Source organism: Mustela nigripes, chromosome 7 (genome assembly GCF_022355385.1).
Source record: "Mustela nigripes isolate SB6536 chromosome 7, MUSNIG.SB6536, whole genome shotgun sequence".
Taxonomy (NCBI): domain Eukaryota; kingdom Metazoa; phylum Chordata; class Mammalia; order Carnivora; family Mustelidae; genus Mustela; species Mustela nigripes.
This window is the reverse complement of record NC_081563.1, coordinates 46,336,198-46,359,247: the sequence shown is the minus strand read 5'-3', so window position 1 is coordinate 46,359,247 and position 23,050 is coordinate 46,336,198.

The window sequence follows — 23,050 nt, the reverse complement described above, 5'->3', positions numbered from 1 at the left end:
AGAAGAAGAAGAAGAAGAAGAAGAAGAAGAAGAAGAAGAAGAAGAAGAAGAAGAAGAAGAAGAAGAAGAAGAAGAAGAAGAAGAAGAAGGAGGAGGAAAGAATGACAAGAAAAATAACTAAAAAATTAAAACTAGATAATTCAAATTATTCAAAAGGTAAAAAGTATTGCAAAGAATCATGGACATAGTATAATTTAAGAAACATAAAGATGAAAACAGAAGGAAAAAGATAAAACCCCACAACACATGATCACTTTTAAAAAGGCCTGAGTAGGGTGCCTGGGTGGCTCAGTGGGTTAAGCCGCTGCCTTCGGCTCAGGTCATGATCTCAGGGTCCTGGGATCGAGTCCCATGTCGGGCTCTCTGCTCAGCAGGGAGCCTGCTTCCCTTCCTCTCTCTGCCTGCCTCTCTGCCTACTTGTAATCTCTGTCTGTCAAATAAAATAAATAAAATCTTTAAAAAAAAATAAAAATAAAAATAAAAAGGCCTGAGTAGGGGTACCTGGGTGATTGGTTAAGCATCTGTTTTCAGCTCAGATCATGATCCCAGAGTCCTGGGAAAGAGTTCCACATCAGACTCCTTGCTCAGAGAGGAGTCTGCTTCTTCCTCTCCCTTTGCCTCCCCCAACCTTGGGCTTGAGCTCTCTCTCCCTCTTGCTCTCTCTCTCTCTCAAATAAGTAAATTATTTTTTAAAATAAAATAAAAAAATAAAAGTTCTCATAAGTTGTGATGAGCACTGGGTATGATATGCAATCCATGAATCACTAAATTCTACTCCTGCAACTAATATTACACTATATGTCAACTAACTGGAATTTAAGTAAAAATTTGAAACAAAAGAATGCTATATTTTCATAAATATATGGATAATTAAATAAAAGTTCTTAGTAAAGATAAGACATGATAAGTATTGCATTTTGACTCAAAAACAAAACTCAAATTTTTACTTTTTTTTGAAACATATAAAATTAAATGAAAGGAAAAAAAAGACATGGGGATGAGACAAAACATAATATAATAGAGATAATATGTGTAGCACTACCTACATCAAACAAAATAGAACTCAAAATAATAACCCTAAGTAAAAAGAAAATAAATAACAACAGTAGGAATTTTTCATTTGATAAATCAAAACCCAGATAGACTGAGTCATTATCATGTGCCAAGTATAGCATTAGGATATATAATTACTCAAACTCTTACAGAACAAAAAAATTGGAGAAAATATAATTGTTACTGATTTTCTATAGCAAAATGACCAAAACCCCCAACAAACAGGATTGAAAAATAGGAAATATTTATTTTACCTAACTGAAGGTTAATGACCAAATGCTGCTTGATCCAAGAACCTTCATTAGGTTGAATCTCTTCTTTCTAATGCATGTTGCCACATTAGAAGTAGCCTGTACTCTGCCAAGTTTAGGTCCCCAGGAGGCAGTAGGGGGATGTAGTAACTCTCTTTCAACAATTCTGGATGGGACCCTTAGTCTCAATGAACCCCATGAAAAAAGCCATATTCTGTTTGATCCAGCATAAGCCAAAGAGCTGGAGTAGAGTCAGCTCTACTGGAAGCATGGTAAGAATAAGGAGATCCCCTCAAAAATAAAATAAAATAAAAATAAAAATAGAATTACCAAATGATCCAACAATCCCACTTTAAGTAAATATTCAAAAGAATTTAAAGCAGCAACTCAAAGAGATATACTCAATGCCATGTTCGTAGCAGTATTTTTTTTTTTTTAAGATTTTATTTATTTGTTTGACAGAGATCACAAGTAGGCGGAGAGGCAGGCAGAGAGAGAGGAAGGGAAGCAGGCTCCCTGCTGAACAGAGAGCCCGACTCGGGGCTCAATCCCAGGACCCTGGGATCATGACCTGGGCTGAAGGCAGAGGCTTAACCCACTGAGCCACCCAGGTGCCCCTGTTTGTAGCAGTATTATTCCCAACAGCCAAGATATGGAAATCATTTAAGTTTCCATTGAAAGATAAATGAATAAAGAAAATGTGGTTATATACCCATGCAATGGAATATTATTCAGCTTAAAAAAAAAAAAAGAAAAAGGAAATCTTGCCATAAGCAAGAGTGTGGATGAATCTTGAAAAATAAGTAAAATTAGCCATAGAAAAAATGCTGCATGGTTCCACTGTTATGTGGAACCTGAAAAAACAAACAAACAAACTAATTCAAACAGAGTAAAACACTGGTTGCCAATGGCTGAGGAAGGGGAAAATAGGGAATTGTTCAGTTGGTATAAAGTTTCAGTTATGCAAGATGAATACATTCTAGAGATCTGTACAGAACTGTGCCTATGGTTAACAATACTGCTGTGTGCACTTAAAAATTAAGACAACAGATCTCATGTTGTATTCTTACTACAATAATAAAAATAATACTAATAAAAAGAACAGAGGAAGAATGAGAGATGAATAAATGACTAAAAAAATAAAGGTGCATTTTAATTACAATAATAAAAATAACACTAATAAAAAGAACAGAGGAAGAATGAGAGATGAATAAATGACTAAAAAAATAAAGGTGCATTTTAATTGATATATTTGTCAGGTTTGCAAAGTTAGAAAGAAGTCTGTAGCTTATGACAACATTATATAATGGTAACTAAGCATCAGTTGCAGCTACTCTGATCCATATATCTTCTTTTTTCAAAATTCAGGCTGAGGAAGAGCCTCTATTTGAGACATGTCATTTTTGTGTAAAAGAGAAAAGAATAAAAGAACTCATAGATATTTACAATGTTTCTTTAAGTTCCTGCTCACACATAATGTGGATGAACTCCTCACATTTCATTGGTCAGAGCAGGCTAAAAAAAATCTAACCCACGGTCAAAGTGATGGAATGTATATGTGTCAGCAATGAAGTCACATGGCAGTGGGTAGGATGTCTAATCAATCCTCTGACAGGGAAGGGCGGCACTTATTAATTGTAAACAGTAAAAAGGTCTACCCCTTTCATATATCTTAATATAACAATAATTGTTAGGGTACCTGGGTGGCTCAGTCGGTTAAGTGTCTGACTCTTGATCTCAGCTCACGTCTCGATCTCACGTCATGAGTTCAAGATCGGATTTGTGCTCCACACTGATCATGGAGCCTACTTAGAAAATAACAAAGCCAAGGGGTACCTGGATGGCTCAGTGGGTTAAGCCTCTGCCTTCAGCTCAGGTTATGATCTCAGGGTCCTGGGATCAAGCCCCATATTGGGCTCACTGCTCAGCGGGGAGCCTGCTTCCCCCCCACCGCTCTGCCTGCTTCTCTGCCTACTTGTGATCTCTCTGTCAAATAAATAAATAAAATCTTTTAAATAAAAAGAAAATAACAAAACCAAACAAAATATCAAATATATATATATATATACATATATATGTATATATATACATATATATTTATTTATTAGATATATACCTAATTTTTTGACCAATAAAATATAAAAATTAAATATAATGAAAAGTTTGAGTTTTTGGCCTATACCTGCTTATATCACTGTCTCTGTTTTATCTAAATAACTTAATTGCCTAATCTCTACCATCTCCTCTTGCCTTATGGTGTTCCCAATGCCCTGCAGTAATTTTTATTATTATTTAAGTTGACCTATTGTTCAAATAGTTGAAATGCTATCTATGAACTCAGAAATACCAGAAATATAAGTGGATCAGCAAGAGAAGAACTAATTTACTACATACACGGAATGAGTGTGTGTTAGACACAGCAAAACACCAGAATTGGCAGGATGAATGTAAATCTATTTCTTCAATGAATTGGTAAGATACTAATTAGGATAAGATAAATTACTCTTTTTCAGCCTTTAAAAATTCAAAATACATACTCACATGAACATATCTTCCTTCCTCACCCCTTAGCATTTTTCACACACATATACAAGATGCAAGTTGCTATGGTGATATGCTCATCTCCATGGCAATTGATCATAGCTCTATGCATGTGTCCATTGTCTCTTAATGGACAAATTATAGGCTCTAAACCTAAAGATGTGACTCTTCAAAGAATATACAAAACAAATTCACAAAAATTGAATTTCTACCCAACAAAGAATTTAAGTATTCCTAATAATACAATAAAGAGATTGGAAAAGCAGAGGTATAGAAAATTAATAGCTAAAATGAAACTATAAAAAGTACATGCTGTTGGAAAATGAAAGCTTCCAAACAGCTGCAAACATTCAAAAATGACTGTGCTCTCATAATATACATGCTACAATTTGGCTTGTGGTGGTCTCTGTGTAGTTGAAATGATCCCCAGCAGAAAATGATGTTCAAGATTCTTATCCCCAGAAAGTCATCATGGTAAATATGTCTAGCCTCTGGAAAAAAAAATAATTTCTACTCATATGCAGAAAGTCATAAACATTGACTAGAATTATGAATAAATTGAAAACTCCTGACCTACAGAGAAAGATATAAAATAGGAACTTCAATTTCTGGTATGATTATAAAAATCAACATCTGAATTCATATATAAAATGTATCTTTTCTGTTAACTGCAACAAAAAAATAACGTTTAAACACTGTCATTAGATTCTGGTTAATTTTGTATTGCAAAGAAAAGCAACGTTTTGTGAGAGGCAAAGTGCTATTTTTCAACAACAGTTTAACATTTTAGGCTTAAGAACAGTATTTGTCTTAATATGCAGGCCACATTGAAAACATTTTTATGTTCTACATTAAAGAATCTTTATTAATTTTAACAAATCAATTTATGAAAGTTTTTGGTATTCTATAGTCCAGACGAAGGTAACCTTCATTTATAACCCTAAGCTACCTAAATAAGAGTAAATTAAGTGGGAACATCAAATTGTTACAAACACAAAACAATACACTGATTATAAATGTTCTAATATTTTTTATTTAACTCAGATAAGGTATGAAAAAGCATAAATGTAGAAATTGGAAAGTTTTGCAATGAGATTAATATAGTTGATTTCAAAGACTGTTTTTTAACAAATTAAAATAACTTCATAACAGATGTCAGTAAGCCAAAAAAATTGTGCAAGATGAATACTTCTAAATCCAGCCATTAGAACTTGACCATCATTTTGACGAGCATTTAAGAGTAAGAAAGTGAAAGAGCAAGATATCCACATCCTGCACTATGCAACTCCATAACATTACATTTTTAGATACTCATTTAGTCATGCTCCACACTTATTAAGCCATGCTCTGTTGACAGATAATTTTATGATTATTCAGTAGTGTATTAAAAACTGAGATACATACATTGAGATTATGTTTGGAGAAAATATTTTTGAATATACTTTGACTAGCTTACTATTTAAATGCTACTCTTATTCACCTTTAGGGAAATTTTGAATTGGAAATCAACTAGTATTTATTTTCCTCTCAAACAAAACCATTCCTCCTTGTTTAAATACTTAAAACATCTGTATAATATATGGACAATTAGAACTTTCTAATCTCAACAAAAAAATCCAAATAGAAATATACAGACAAAATTCATGTATTTATTTATGGGGGGAAAAATAGAACTGGGGTGCCTGGGTAGCTCAGTTAGTTAAGCATCCAACTCTTGATTTGGGTTCACATCATGATCTCAGGGTTGTGGGATCAAGCCCCTTGTCAGGCTCCACTCTGGGTGTGAAGCCAGCTCAGGATTCTCATTCCCTCTGCTGTCTCCCCACCTCTCTCACTCTCACCCTCCCTAAAACAAACAAACAAACAAACAAAAAATTCTCCAGAAAAATGTAAAATATCTAGTTACCCAATATATTATATTAAATATGTGTCCTTCTTCTTTATGGTCCCTAATAGCATCTATTACTAAACAATGCTCAGAAGCATTCTGAGTGATACATTCAGATGTATCACATTATCTGACAGAGCATTGCTTGGAAAGAGTGGGCATTGACCTGTTTGGAAACAAGCCCTCAAATGTGTGCTTAGCTCTCATTGACCTGCTTTTTGTTAATGGCACCAAAACACAGTCAGAATTATTTCAAGATATTATTTCCAGGTATGCATTTCTATTTACAAAATAACATATAATATAATTGGAAATAAATACTCTTTGAAGAAGAGATGCTTCGGTGGCTTAGTCAGTTATGTGTTTGACTCCTGATTTTAACTCAGGTCGTAATTTAACTCAGGTCAAGCCCCACATTGGGCTCCACACTGAGCATGGAGCCTGCTTGGGACTTTCTCTCTCCCTCTCCCCATGCTCCTCCCCCCACTCACATGCACCCAATCTTTAAAAAAAAAAAATCATCAAAGAACACTTTGAGAATGGGACTGAGAATTCAGTTTATCCAATTTTAGTCTTGCTGCAGTGGAAAAGAGTCTCAGATATCATGAAATACACAACATCCTTAATTAGTTACAGATATGTGGGAGGTTATATTGATTGCATAGCATTGTCATGCACTCCAAATCAGTCAATGACCCAGTTAATGCTTGATACCAAGAGAGTCATTTGTTCAAAGATGCTATGGCTTCTATATTAAAAACATGTTTCAAGGCGTCCTCAAAAGAAATGGAACAAAGTGAGAGGCTTATGATTCTCTCTCTTCCATGACTTTGTCTTATTCCTCTATAGCCCCAATAGACCATGCACATATGTGTTAATGCTCACCAGCATATATCAAAAATTGTTAACTATCTAAATTTTACATTCTAGACAGGAAAAAAAAATTTATTCTTTGCCATCCACAATCCATAACCACACACAGAGGGGCTTTTAGTTTACTCCATACAAACATATTTCAAGATTTCCAAAGAAATATCCTAAAATTCTGGGAAAAAAAGAGGCAGAATGTTCATTATTCATCATGTAGCTATTATAACTAGCTGAATCAGAGGAGAGGAGATTCAGAATTTCTTTCCTAGATGAGCTTATTAAATACTTTCACAGATTAGGGCTCCTTAAAACTTATAAGAGGACCCTGTAACTTTAAATTTCTATATCCTAACTAATTAATAATTCCCCAAATTAGCTCTGATTTTTTTTTCATAAAAACTCTCATTTTCTGCCTGTATTAGAGTGTGAAATTCGTAAGAAAACCAGTCTTTTAGTCGCTTCTAATACTCCCACTGGCCTATGCTGTGCTTGAGAATACTGTGGTTCGTGGTACATAACATTAAGGTCCTGGGAAGCTACACACAGCCCACCCTCTAACATCTGTAAAAAAAGTAAAAGAGGGGGGAAAAAAAGATGGGACAATACCCCTAGGACAGAATAGAAAAATAGAAAGTGTAAAACTTGGAGCATCTCACCAAGGCCCTATATACTTAAAACAGAATAACAATTAAAGTAAATAAAGGCAGATTCCAACTTTGGAAATGTCAAAAATTCTGTCCCCATTTTTTTTCACTGGAGTTGACTATAAAGGATGAGACTTAAGACATTTTTTGAGACTGATTATGCTGCATTTATTTGTGTGAGTATTTAAGTCTGCTAATTTTTCTCAGGATCATGTGAGTCATAGATTAATTATGTTATGTTGTGTTTTCCTTTTGCCTCAATAATTTACAATCTCCTTTTTAAATTTTTCCTTTTATTCAAGAGTTATTTTTGATATTTAATTTTTAGTTTTCTTCTTTCTCTATTTCTATGTTGATATCAATATTAATATTATTCAAAGAAAGTAGTCTATGTTTATTTTGAGTCATTGAGCAATTAATTGATTAACTATTTATGGAGACAGAAGGATTGTAGAGTATAGGCGCATGTTATTTCCTGAAAAGAAAGCAAAGACTTTCATATGTGTCCATCGTTCAAATATAAATATTATATGATCACAAAACCTATTTCATCATTACAGGGGATATTTGATTAGGAAGAGCTGAAAGACATGAGATTAATTTCTCTAGGTTTGTTGTGTCTTATGACAATTCTCTTTCCTTGGCCTGTATTTGTATTTTGTATACTTTTATGTTTCTATTCTTTCCTCCTGCCTTTCCTTTCTTTCTTCCCTCCTTCCTTCCTCCTTCTCTTCTTGCCTCACTTTCTTGTTTTCTTCCTTTCTGTGTGTTATAAATGTATATAATGGCTATAACCTTACAGTAAGTTTGTCCTCTATGATTTTTAAAGTTCATCTTTTTCCCTTATTGAATCTTTTTAACTTTATTTCAAAATACTTGATATTAATAATACAGATTTTTTTATTTTTTGTTAGCAGCTATCCGGTTTACATTTTTGCATACTTTAAGAATCTGAGTGATATTTCTGTGTGTCATTTTCATTTCAGATATATCTTTTCTAGTAAGCTCAGTGTAGGATTCTTTGATAGAATTTGCAATTATACTTCCTGTAATAATTAAATGTGTTCTGTTTACATCAATTAATGAGAAATAGGCTTGGTCTAATTCTTTCAGCAAACATTTTCTTTCCAAATACTGTCTCTGTTCTTTGTGTTTTAAAATATGAGATTGCGTTTTCTTATAAACACGTGGAGACTGGCATGTGTGTCTCTATATTTTACTATAGAACAGTGCACAGTGTATGGTTGGTTTCAGTTACATGAACAATTTCACTTAAAAGTTTGCATACTATACTCTATTTCCCTACCTCACCAAGGCCTAGATATTTGCATCAAGAGCATACATGACAGTGTCAGAGAATATAAAATTAGGAGCGCCTGGGTGGCTCAGTGGGTTAAAGCCTCTGCCTTCAGCTCAGGTCATGATCCCAGGGTCTTGGGATCGAGCCCCACATAGGGCTCTCTGCTCTGCAGGGAGCCCACTTCCTTCTCTCTCTGCCTACTTGTGATCTGTCTGTCAAACAAATTAAAAAAAGAAAAAAGTTAGAGGTTTCCTGAATTCTTATAAATCCTTTTCCTTTAACAACTGCCACCACTCTGATCCATTCATCTTCCACCCAGATTACTGCAACAGCTTCTTCACTGGTCACGCTACTCACTCCTGTCAGTCCCCTCTTTTTCCTAGCCTCCACTCAGCGCTTGAAGGGATCCTTTAAAAAATCTTGCTTCCCTGTTCAAGTCACACGGTGGTGTCCGACCGATCTCAGAGTGAAAGTCTTGTTTAATCTTTCAGGCTTTATTTCTATTTACAAGGGATCCCTTTCAAATTCCATCCCAACAATATGGGCTTTTTCACTGCAGACTTTGTCAGCTTAAAGGAAAACATCAGTTACCAGGTTGTCCTCACCTCACATCGAGCAAAAACTTTTAAAACATCCTAATTCTTAACTCTACTGGGAAGTGGCTTAGCCAGAAAATAAAAGTGGAAAATACTTATTTATATTCAAAGACATTAACTCTATGTATCCTCACTTAAAAGACATTTGTTGGAGTACCAGGGTCTCTTCTTTTCTATTCTACTTCTATCCTCAACTGATAAAACATCAAGTGGGGATGCTAAAGTACAATTCCAATGAATTAGTGTCTGGCTAGCTAGCTACACATTTCAATGTTCTTATTATCCCCCACAGTTTTAATAAATCACTAGAACAACTCACAGAACTCACTGAAAGTGCTATACTTAAGATTATAGTTTTATCATAAAAAACATACATAGGGCAAGGTCTGAGAACATTCCAAACGCAGATCTTCTGTGTCATCAGGATGTACCAACCAAGTGAATATGTTCACCAACAAAGGAACTCCTTAACTTCAATTTCCAGAGTTCTTAGTGGAGTTTTATTATGTAGACAAGGTTGATTAAATCATCAACCACGCGAATAAACTTCTCTACTCCCCTGCCATCTCCCAGAGGTCTAGCATTTGAATGTCTGAACCCTCCAATCACATGCTTGGTCTTTCTGGGGACCAGCTCCCATTCAGAAACTATTCAGGAACCCAGCAGGAGTCACCATGTTGGCATGTGAAAGAAATTCTTTTCACTCAGAAAATTCCCGGAGTTTTTAAAGCTCTGTACCAGGAACCAGGGACAAAACCCAAGTATATTCTTTATCATACTATACCTTCCCAACATTCATGCTCTGTTTCTTTACCTCACCAAGGCCTAGATATTTGCATCAAGAGCATACATGACAGTGTCAGAGAATATAAAATTAGAGTTTTCTTGAATTCTTATAAATCTAATCTGAATTTCTTAAATCCTATCTACCACCAACAACTTCATTAGTTGAAGCCATTTGTTTTCCAATAAAATAACTTCCAAACTCACTGGGACCAAGACACCACATACACATTTTTAAGCCACAGCCACAGCTACCTCTAAGGTTACTAATACCCACAGACATATTTTGTATGAAATTTTATTCCAATTATTTTCTTGTGCAATTCTGCCACATTACAACAAATTAAAAACAGCAACTTAATTCATTTCCTTCTCCTGGCCATGTTACTTATGAGCCTTAGGCTCTTGAATATGATAAAAGAATACATTATAACTGAGCATCAGAATTTAGAAGGATTTTATTGATCACACAGTAACTATGACACAGAAGCCAGGCATTGTCTGACAAACTTCTCTTTGAGGAGATAGATGGGAAGTATGGTCCATTCCTCTATGTTTAGTGCCCTGCCACAAAATCACCATGGCAACTTATAAAAGGGTATAGGGAAGGTCTTTGATGTTATCACCTAGGAACCTTTTCTCATCCATTGAAATTCCAAATTTCAAATATCTTAAAATAACTAGATTGTACATAATAAATAGAAAAAAAGAGCATTCTTTTGGTGTGGTAATCATTAACCTGGTGCATCTGATGGCTATTGCTGGCCAAAAACAAATGTTCTCCCAGAACTGAATGGCAATATCTTCAAGTTTTTAGTTTAGTATTGAACAAAATGATTTAAAATCCATTTTACAAGTATATGGCCTTTGATGAAATATTCTTCTTAAAAAAATAATGTCGGGGCGCCTGGGTGGCTCAGTGGGTTAAAGCCTCTGCCTTCGGCTCAGGTCATGATCCGAGAGTCCTGGGATCGAGCCCCACATCAGACTCTCTGCTCGGCAGGGAGCCTGCTTCCACCTCTCTCTCTGCCTGCCTCTGCCTACTTGTGATCTCTCTCTCTCTCTGTCAAATAAATAATAAAATATTTTTAAAAATGTCAAATAACTAGTAGAGAAAATAAATTTAAATTTTCTCTGGCTTATAACATTTATTCTAAATCTACTAAATATCATGACCTCTTTTAATTAAAGGGAGGTAAGTCTAGTATCAGGTCTCTGAATTCTTGGCTTATGAATATGGTTACATCCATTGACTCCTAAAAATTCTCAGCTCTGTCAACTTACTCTAATTAGCAGGATGGAAAAGAGAACACAAGCCTCTGAATGATGTGAGAGCCGGGTCCACTGTCTCCCAACAGAAATAGAAAAATCCCTTTAATTTTTCATATTTTACCTTATTCTCTGGTCTATTTTGGATTGAATTGACAATGTGGTTTGTTTTATCATTTTTAAAAGGATGTTTTATATGAGTTACCATAGAACAAACTGACGCTCTGGGCCAGTATGCCTTGTTTTTCCTCTGCTTTCACTCATGTCACATACACACTGCCACATACACCTCAGAAATAATGCTACTTCCATATTAGAAACAAAGTAAAGTCTCCTGTCCTATAGTAAAACCACTTATCATGATGAATGCTTATTTCCTGAATGAGAAAAATCTCATCTCACAACACATAACTCTCTCCTGATGATAATTCAGTTTTTTGTTAAAAAGGTACCTTCACAGTGTACCTTTAACCATAGACTAGGTTAATTCCACAGAAATAATTCCTTTGAATTACTTAAATCTTTGTGAGGAAAACCTTATTCTCATTTCTCATAGTTGTGACTTCAGTAAACAATGACTTCTGAAAGTAAGCAAACTGGGATTATCTAAAATGCAAAAGAAAAGACTCAGTGGTAAACTTGTGGAGGTTGACTTCAGGATGCTCACATGCTTACCAGTTCTTGTCATCTCTAAAAAGAATAATTTCAAATGCAAAAGCAAAAAAAAAAAAAAAAATAGAAGAAATCTGTTACCCAGAATTTTGTGTGTGAAGGACTCACATTGCTAATGGAAAACATGGAAAAAGCAGATGGAGTGACCTTGAGATAATTAAAATATATATATATGTATATATATACATATATATATATAGTTTTAAAGGTGAAGGCATACTAGGAATACAAAAGGATGTAAAGAATTAGAAGCATGTATTAGGAGAAGCATATAGCTCTTACAGGTGAAGTTGAAACTGAGTGGAGGAGGAAAAAAATAATCATCCAAAAGCATACAGAGGGACTAAACTGTGTCTGATGGCTCAGGTTAGGAGAGTGCTGGGCAGGAGGGAAAGGACACAGAAAGGAGTATGCGGTGAGTCTATACAGACAATATACAGGAAAAATAAGCAAATGCAGGGAGAAAATTCAGGGAGGGTATAAAAGAAGAGTCCCCAAGGGAAATATGCAGAGGATACATGCACAGAAATTCACTAGAATCCAGAGAGATTTTATAGAGAAGAAAAAAGGGAAGATCTGAGAAAAAAGTTTGTGCAAAGCCTTGTTGAAGAAGCCCACATCCAAAACCATATTCAAAGGCATTCTCTGAAAAGATAAATTGATTTTTAAGAAACGATTGGGAATTTCCCCTTGATGACAGGGGAATTACCACAATAATCATAGCAGCCAACATGTGCTGAATGATCACTGTATGGTGAGCACTGTGCTGAGGACTTGGCCTGCTTTTTATCACTTAATCTTCATGGAAAATCTATATGTTCTGAAATCTTTACTGATTTCCTAGAAGAAAGAGGCCATTGATCAGCTTTGGGTCATAAAGCTGACTTACATGACCTCTTTAGCAAAACTGTATTTGTGAAAGCAGAGAACGGTCCAGAGAAAAAGGATTTTCTGAAATCCATCATTCTATCTTTAAGCATCAAAAGTGATAGCTTTGGATTACATGAGCATAGACTATTACATGGGTGGGGAAGTGGTCCTCCATAGACTGAAAGGATTTGAAGAAAGCCTAAGAATTTTGGTTCCACTAGACAGTTCAAAAAGGGAGATTTAGGTATATAGGGCGTCAGATCCACATGATTTGTGCTCCAAGCTTGTCCAGAAGGATGAACATAGGGGCAGAGATAGCAATAATTAGCTATTTGGGCGAACCTGAGACCATTGAGAGCTACTGGCATACTTTCAGTCCTCTAGTGAGGTGCCACAGACTGTTACTTTCCACAAAGGTCCAGAGTAGCAGTGCAGCAGCAGCAAAAAGCAGCTAGATGGGTAAGCCAGAAGCCCGTCTGGATTCCTCTGTGCTGGGAATCATGAGAAAAGAACCCAGAACTATCCAGGTGACCAGAAAGTTGGCAGAGAAGTGTTGAGAAAGCCCAGGGACCAGAGAGGCATGAACTTAAAAAGAATGTGTGGGGTGTGAAGATTGTGAGTGCACTGGGAAATGGCCAGGATTAAGGACCTCAGCAAGGGGCTGCCAGACTACATCATGCCCTCCCGAAGCCAGAAATTATTACATGTTCCTCCAGAAGATACCAGTCCCGAGAAGCCTAGACCAGATATTTCAGAGCAGAGTCCAGCAAGTCTGCAGAGGACACTTTGTTAATCCAAATACCTCCAGTCTTCCTTTGTTGATTCAAGGTCACAAGCCCTCTCTAAAACCTTTGTCAAAACCTTGGAGCGGGGAGTTGGAGAAGAAGAGGAAGAGAGCAGAAACTGAACACAGCATTTTATCCAAAGTGACTCTGTCTTTAAGAGGAAGACCCTGATTACATTCCCTGACTGATGAAGACCTATCACAATGGAAATAAAATGTAGCTCTCCCAGCTACCACCACTCAAAACCATCACCTAAGGAGTGCCTGGGTGGCTCAGTGGGTTAAAACCTCTGCCTTCGGCTCAGGTCATGATCCCAGAGTCCTGGGATCAAGCCCTGCATCGGGCTCTCTGCTCAGCAGGGAGCCTGTTTCCCTTCCTCTCTCTGCCTGCCTCTCTGCCTACTTGTGATCTCTCTGTCAAAGAAATAAACAAAATCTTTAAAACAACAACAACAATACCTGTAGGTAGGAGTGCTTATACACCAAGCGTGGATAAATTTTGATTTCTGTGATACTAGATGTCAGAGTGTTGCTTGATTGTAGGACTTTATAATCATGTTTTCTCTTTCAAATGGCAATGTAATTTTGAAATTATCTATTACTTAAAGGTTTGAATGATCATACCTAGAGAACTGAGTTGGCTATTTCTTTTTATTTAAAACTGCTTGATAATTTAAAAATCTCCAGTTATTTTCACAACTTTTATTCAATTTTGGTAATTGAGTCAGTTTGCGATTATACTGTTTTTAGTAAAGCTATTACCTAAGTTTGGTCTCAACTATAACTTTTTCCTTCCCATTAGTTTTCTTTAGCTGGTTTAGAATGTTTTTTAACTTTAAACTCTTGATTGAATAGTTAGTTAATTTATTTTAATTAAATAATAATTTATTTTAGTTAAATAAATTCACTTTTTTCCAATAAAATGTTATTAAAATACAATTTCTTATAAAATATGATTAATTTTTATCAATATTATCAGGGTAAAGAAAGTATACTCTAGATTTGCAGCAAATCAAATTAAATAAGAACTCAAATATAATTTTTTAGTGGGCATTTGTTGGTTGCTCTAGCATTAATCATGTCCCTGTTCCCTTCTTTTCATGACGATGTCCTTAATTTTGCAACCATATTGTTCTAAATTGGAAATAATACAGGCCATGCTGCCCAAGGACCTAGGGACCTTCTGGGAAATGCCAACTCCTCCCTAGGAGTCCATGTTATGATATTCGTCAGAAAGACCAGGATGGTACAGACCAAGATTTTCCATAAAACAAAGTCTTAAAAAAAAAAAAAAATAGACTCGTACTTAGATGCTATGTGTTTATCTTGCTAAGGGAATTGAAACAATAACATTTCTCACATAAACATCCAAAATAAATTTTTTATGTAATTTTCATTATCCACTTGGTTACCATACCAAAGCTGAAGCAAGAATTCAGAACTTCGGCAATGTGTCCAGTTAGATTCTCCTCAATATCTATTTTATTTTAGAGGTGAAGAATTTAAACCAGGTGTAAGAACTGTGGGTATTTCAGTTTTACTAGCTACGATTTTGCCACTGTTGAAATATATTGTGTTGAAAACTTATAATTTGGAAATAAATATTTATGCATTCTGAGAACATATCTTAACCAGTCATTTTCAATGATTCTTTTACTAGGCTGTTAGAATATATTTGTTAATATTTTATTTACTTATTACTTGCTTGCTTTAATCACTTTTCTGTGTTTGTAAATTCAGATAACCTGAATTTATCTGGGACTTGACTCTTTTCTGTAACAGGCACCATTGTCCAAACTGTAACCATGTTATGGTGTGGCCACTTTATTTTGAAATCTACCTCAAACAAGGGCAATTGTATTTCCATGAACAATTTTCATTTTATTTCTTGTAAGTATTGTCAGCGTTGAGATTTTCACCAGCCTGACTCTCCCATGCTATATCACCTCTGCAGTCATAGAGCCACTAATAATAAAAATTTAGAAAAAAATAATAAGATTATACTAAAAATAAAATTTTGGAAATCTCATCTTCATACACCTTACAATGTATATATATTTTTTTACAAGTTAAGAATCAAATCAACATCTTTCTCTAGCCCTCAATTTTTACTGTGCTATCATACCATGAAAAATTTTTTTCTTCTTCTCCTTTGGATGCTGACTTTTACTGTCCTCTAGTGATGATACAAATGTTTCCTAAAGATTAACATTTCTTTGATATTTAAATAAAAATTTGACCAGAATGAAAATTAAATAAATAGGTGCAAATCATGATGTTGATAGTACACACAACCATCTTTTTTCCCAGGAGTGCCACCATTGAAGTGAAGCGAGACAAGTCTGTACTGCCCTAGGTTATTTTATGTCCATATATGTCTACACAACCTGAGAAGTGGAGCTAAGATAAACATTTCTCAAGTAAAACTACCATCTGCTTTTATTGCTCTTCGATTTTCAGTAAAGCCTATAAGATTTAACTATAAGAACAGACACACTGATGACTTCTCTCTCCATATAAGAAGAGGATCATAAACAGAATGAAAATACTCCCATTTTATATCCCTTTCCCCATGATATCCTAAACAATAAAGTAATAGCAAAATAGCTAAAAGCTTGTAAATTCTCTTCTTTATAACAGCTGCAAATCAGTTCTTAACATCTATTTGACTCTGGAAAAGCAGTAGGAACTATCTTACGATGTTGGCATTGCATAACAAAACAATTTCTCTTTTTGAAATAGCAACTTACAAATACTGCAGTGGCTAATTGAATACTAATAATTTCAGGAAATAGAGTCAATATTGGGACTTTCCTATTATATATAGGACAATTTCTCTCTTTTTACTTCCTTCTCCAATTAAAATCAATAGGTTTGGGTATTACTTGTATTAAAATAATTTTATCTGGACATAGAGATAAAATTTGGCTCAGGATTGTTTTCATATAATCCCTTGTATTAGTTTTCTATTGTTGGATAATGAAGTACCACAAACTTACTGGCTTAAAACAGTGTTTGCCATCAGCTTGCAGTTTCTACAAGTCAAGTATCTGGGTACAGATTAGCCGGATCCTCTGCTCTGGGTCTAACCAGGCTGAAATTAAGGTGTCTCATCTAATACTCAGAGTTATTTTAAGCTCACTAGATTTGGGCAGAATTTAATTTCTTACGTCTATAGGACTGAGGCATTCAGGCTGTCTACCATTGCCTTCCATGTCTCCCCTTCCAAAGCATGGCGGTAAGTTGCTTCCTTTCAAAACATCAGTAAAAGGTCTCTAATCTCTTTGACTTCTGAGAAGTCATTTTAAAGAATTTATCTGGTTAGTTGTTTATCATGCCCATTCAGGATATTCTCCTTTTTTTGTTTAAATCAAAGTCAAATGATTAGAGAGCTTAATTAACATCTACAGAATCTCTTTTGACATATAAGGTAACATCATCACAGAAGTAAGATTCTGTAATATTCACAAATTCCACTTACACACAAGGAAAAAGGATTTTCAAGTCATGTTCACCTAGCCTTGAATAACTATATATTCTTCTATAATAATTCATTATTATGTTTTAATATATAATATTGAATACTTTTATAATACTCAAGTAATGTTCATTCCAGAAGCAGGAATCTTGGGCTCATCTTAGAATTACATCTATCATAACCATCTAGCTAATCTATGACAACAAGCTTCTATTGAGTACATGAAAATCACATACAACTAAAACTTAAAGAAATAGGACTAAGGAAATAGCTATCAGTTTTTTAATTATTATTATTCTTACTGTGTTCCGGAAACTGCCTTGTAACTAACTGAATCTGAGTCTAATTGAATTTTCACAATAACCTTATTGTTTAGGTATTATTATTATTATTAATCATCCTTAAAATCTATAGAGGTTGTTAACTGGGTGTTTTGAGGTAAGATAGCCTTTGAATGCTAAAGCGTAGAGTGAAGCCCAGACTCTCTCATGCTGGTGCCTGGCTCCCACTGGATAAGCCAGTTTTTCAACCTCCTACAAGCCCTCATTCTGAAGATGCAAAGATAGGAGGGTAGCTATTAGAATCATAATGGTTTAGAAGCCCTCAGCCATGGATAGAGGTACTATGAGAAGATGAGTTTAGGTCAGAATTAAGAGCTGCTTCGGTGTTCTTGTAGGTAATACTGAAAGTTTATATCAGAATTGTGGCAGGGAAGGTATAGTTATGACAGGTGACAATGGACTTGCCATCTCAAGGGGTTGAGATATTTCTGAAGGACTGAACATATACACCAAGGATCATGCTGGAGCATTGAGAACCTGAGTTCCAGCAAGACCTATCACCAGATTTCCCTTGAGTCTCAATACTAGCTAGAGGAGCAAGCCTTGCTTTAAACTTTTGAGGATTCAGGAAGTACTGGTAATTTCAATAGTATGCCCAACACCAAAATGAGTCCAAACAAATGTATCACTCTATACATATAAATAACCAAGATAGATTTACCCCTCCAAATACGTAGGTGTGTCAGACAAACAACATTTTGGGAAAAGGGAGACTCCAGACAAATGGACAATTCTAAACCCACAGAAAACTCTAGACCCAAATTATTATAGACACAGTCTCCTTCATATACATGTTCACTTCTCACATAACAGCAAACTCAACGTATTGACAATATGACGCACAGTGGTTGCTTTAGACATACCAAAATTTGGGGCATCTTGATTTTCTCATCAAAATCACCCAAGCATACAGTAGGAATCCCATACCCCCTTCAACTTAAATAGGATAAGGAAACCAAACTGAAATTTCTTTGAGACAATATCACACCAATTTATAAAACTTTATATATTTGGTATGTGAAACACTTCAATATGCTTCCTCAAGGCCAGTTGTTTTCATGTAGCTACTCAGACAATGATGGGTAAATCATTAGCGGCCATAAGAAAACTATCTTTTATTAATCTATAATTGTGATATTGATAGGTGACAAACACTTAAGGCTTGTAAGAACTGTATGTATTTTGAGTTTTTGCTTAATTTTGCCTCTTAAAGTCATCACAGAATTTCTACACAACTTAAATTTCAGTCACCAATTTTGAATTTAATAAGGTGCATAAAGGTTTGATAAGAAAAGCTTTTCTAAGAATCTTTTTACTTCTTAAACCTGCATTTACTGGTAGACAGCTATAAACTACTTTCTCAAGAATCCAATTATTTGACCTCATCATTTTTTTTTTTCTGGGAATATGAGTTTGCTACTTGCTGTTTACAATGGAATAAATAACTGAACTGCATTAAGAATGCATTCAGTTACACTGGAATGAATACGTTATGTAAATTTTGTTTTTATTTTTAATAAAAGTTTTCTTTTAGTGTTCCAGACTTTATGGGTATATTGGCGCTCTGGTCTAGGATCAACATGCCTCTTTCACTTGACCATTGCTGATTCATTCTTCAAAAATACTTGCCAAGATATAAAGCCTTCACGTTTTTATATTTCTTGTCTTTTTCTATTGTCCTACCACAATTACTGAAAACTTTCTACCGAACTTAGTGAAGGGATTTTCTAAACAATATTTGGGTTCTAAGCCTACACTTACTTTCCCTGGAACAGCTATGGAAGCACCAATGTGCCAAACTCAAATGATGGAATTTCTGTCCAATGTCATGCTTTGCATAAAAGTTCCCCAGCTCTTATTGGAACTGTCTTAAACAGTGCATTTAGATGGGCCTTCCAACAGCACTGCGCTCCCCCAAATCCACTGATTACTTCTGAGGTGAACATATGGCATAATTAGGCTGAATGAGTCATAAGGAGACTTCAGTGCATGTGAAGAGAAGTATGTTCTATTACCGTTACCCCTAGATTTGAAGTTGGAAGAATGCGAATCTAGGACTGATAGAAAGTTCCATGTGAAATCCAGGAAAGAAGACAACAACCTAAAGGCAGAGTCATACTGGAAACTTGTTTCTGAATGTAGCCCTACCCTTATCAGGCCCTAAATTTGGAGTTTTCTATTATAGGGGACACTAAATTATCTTTTTTTCTTATTGAGATGGTTTCCCCACTTACAAGAGGAAATATCCTAAATAACACATCACTTTTGCAAAAGAAAGGCAGTAGCTGCCAATTTAGAATATGAACTAGGGCCTTAACGTGGCCTGAAGAGTCAAGGAAGGAAAGTTAACTCTGAGTAGTAAGGGCTAAGTCAAAATGTGAAAGGTGTCTAAGAATGATCCATATTAAAGGGAAGGAGGAGGAGTGGAGAATATATTTCCAACGAATGAAATCCTCATCTTAAGGGTCTTTTTAACATCTAGAGAACTGATAGAGGGATGAGAATAGAGAAGGGGAGGAGAAATTTGATCAGGTTGGAGAGAAAGACAAAGACTTCAAAGGTTATGTATTGACCTATGTTATTGGTCTTTGAATAGTTTTTGTTTGTTTGTTTGTTTTTGTTTTTTTTTTCCCATTAAAAAGTTACTTCATTGTCAGAACTCAGACAGTACAGTAGAAGGTACTGATGACATCTTCCAAATCTCTCACGGAAAGAGACTTTCAACACCCGTGTTTCTTTTCTTTGAGAAAGGATGGCTAGTGTTCACCCAAAAATGTTTATTCAAGTGCTTACAGTATTTTTTCAACAAATACTAAAAACTAGAAGCAACTCAAATGTCCCTCATCTGGTAAATGGGAAAACAAACTCTGGTACCTCCATAGAGTAGAATACTAATTGATAAACACAAAGAATAGGGGAGGAAAAGGCATTAATTAGTACCTGAGGGAGGAACACTAAAAATAATGTATTTATTATTTCCTTATGCTAATACAAATAGTTATGCATTTATTGTCATCATAAGTTTGAAATTCATGTAAGATGCCCTAGTGAGAATTTAGGGAGGAAATTGTGTTTATTTATAAGTTTTGCACTCAGTGAAGAGGTTAGAATTTGACAGTCTCTGAGAAAATACCACATAATAAATGCTGTTGAACCTGGATGGGTAAGCAAGATCCAAAAAGGACATCTGACCACTTCACAGCTCCCATATCTTATTTCATAAGAAAAAGATGTAAAATATTTAGTATTTATAAGCTACACTAAAAAAAAAAGGAGATTGAGTCCCATAAAAATATTTCTCCAATCAGGATTATCTACTTTATTTTGATTAGCACTATGTCAATGAAAAAGCTGGCACTGCTTTTTATTTCTAAAATATTAGTATCTGAACTATGAGAAAAGAAGCCTTATACACACACATTTCTAATCCTTCAGTCTTATAACAGTTTGGAGGTTGTTCATTTCCAGAAGGAGTTCATATATTATCTTATTTTACTTTAGAAAAAACCCCCAAGGAAGAGTATTGTTGGCAACCTTGTTCTAGGGATGAGGAAAATGAAGTTCAGAGAAATGAAGAAGTATCCTGTGAATTGTGTCAGTGGCCAGCAGAGACCAGAATGAATTCCATTCATTCAATGTAAAACATGTTGAGCATCTACATAAGCCAGATAAACCAGAAATTTCTAATGGTTACCAACAGGATTTTAAAGCATCCAATTATCCTCTTCCAGGTATTGTAGCTTCCTATATGTCAGGATGGGGAAAGGCACAATCACCTGCACCCCATAGTGGCATCAGTGATGAGCACTCGGGCACTCTGGCAGCATGCCCAGCACTCTCTGCCCATTTCCAGTTCCTAGTACATTTGGAGGCTACATATTGGTATTTAGAAACCATAGTCTACAATTGAGCCAACATTTTAAGGAGCCACACAAAAGCATTGATACAGGTGTCCCACAGAAACCATCCTTTGAGAAATACTGTCCTGGAAGCCTTTATCTTTCACTTACTCATTTGCTTTAGGGACGCTAAACACCTGCATTTGAATATAAACTGCCTGAGGCAGAGGCTTAACCCACTGAGCCACCCAGGTGCCCCTAATAAATATATTTTAAAACAAATTTTATTTATTTGTTTTAGAGAGAGAGAGTGAGAGCGAGTGCATGAGTGACAGGATGGGGAGGGAGAGAGAGAATCTCAAGAAGACTTCATGTTGAGGGCAGAGCTCGAGAGATGCTTGATTCTAAGACCCTGAGATCAGGACCTGAGCCAAAATCAAGAGTCAACCAAATCAAGCTGCCCAACCAAATGAGCCACCCAGGTTCCCCTGATAGATTATGTTTTAAAATAAAATGTGCAAGCATATTAAATGGGATACTGTGCATTTTCTCAGTTGTTCATGCCTGAAATCATTTGACCCGTTGTTTCTGCATTGACAATCTAGTAATGTTATTCTACTCATCTGGTAACAGTTATTCAGACAACTCTAAGATATATCCTGAAAATTTATCCATTAAAAAAATAGACTTAAGTAGGAGTATCACAACCTGGACAGCTAAAATAGCTCTCTTCAAACAAGACTATTTTTGTCTCAACAAAATCTCAGCATTTTCTCTGTGAGTTTATCTTTCTGATTCTGAGTGACACATTTCATTAAAACTTTTTAAAATATTAACAAATGGGGGGCACCTGGGTGGCTCAATGGGTTAAAATCTCTGCCTTTGGCTCAGGTCATAATCTTAGGGTCCTGGGATCGAGCCCCGCATCAGGCTCTCTGCTCAAGTGGGGAGGCTGTTTCCTCCTCCCTCTCTCTGCCTGCCTCTCTGCCTACTTGTGATCTCTGTCTGTCAAATAAATAAATAAAATCTAAAAAAAAAAAAAAAACAAGATTAACAAATGGTACCACAAACCTGGACATTTGATGACACTAGTCTCCCTGTGCATTTTGTAACAGTGTTCATTTTTTAAGATTGTTGTTTATATATTTAAGTGACATAATTTAACCCTAGCCAATAAATTGTAGAGAATTTCCACTCATTTATGATGGTATGAGAGGGCCGTGATTTACCAAGAAGCTTTCAGTGTAAATCGTATGAGCCAGGACAGAAATCTAAACACTATTAAACCTTTTTGTGTGTATGCCAATGGCACAAATTTTGATGACACATTTAAAAGCTAATGCTTAAGTGTGAATTTAGAAGTTAAAAATCCATATCTGAAAAAAATACAATAAAAAAATACAACACAATAAATTCTAGGAAAGCAGTTAAACTGATATAGTCCCATTCAATTATATTATGTTATATTATGTTTCTAGTCCTTTCAAGGTTTTAAATGGCTTTGGATTGAGTGCCACATATTTACAGAACATGCCTGATATTTATATTACTTTGTCACTCTATCTTTGACAGGGCTACTTAAGCACTTCTTTATATATCCTCATTCACTTTTATTTGTTTAGTTTTACTTTGTAAAACCATTCAGTGGGTATAATCCACTAAAAATGCCAGAAGATAGCAGAAATAAAAATTATAATCTGTGTTTTTTTCTCCCAAGCAGCTTTTCCACTTCTATTGCACATTTCAGTAGTTCAAACCCTGCATTTCTCAGTTAAATTAAATGCAATAATCATTAATATCTAAGTAAAATCATGATCTAGATAGAATTTAAGCTAATCATCTATTTTTTTTTCTCACTGCATGATTAAGAC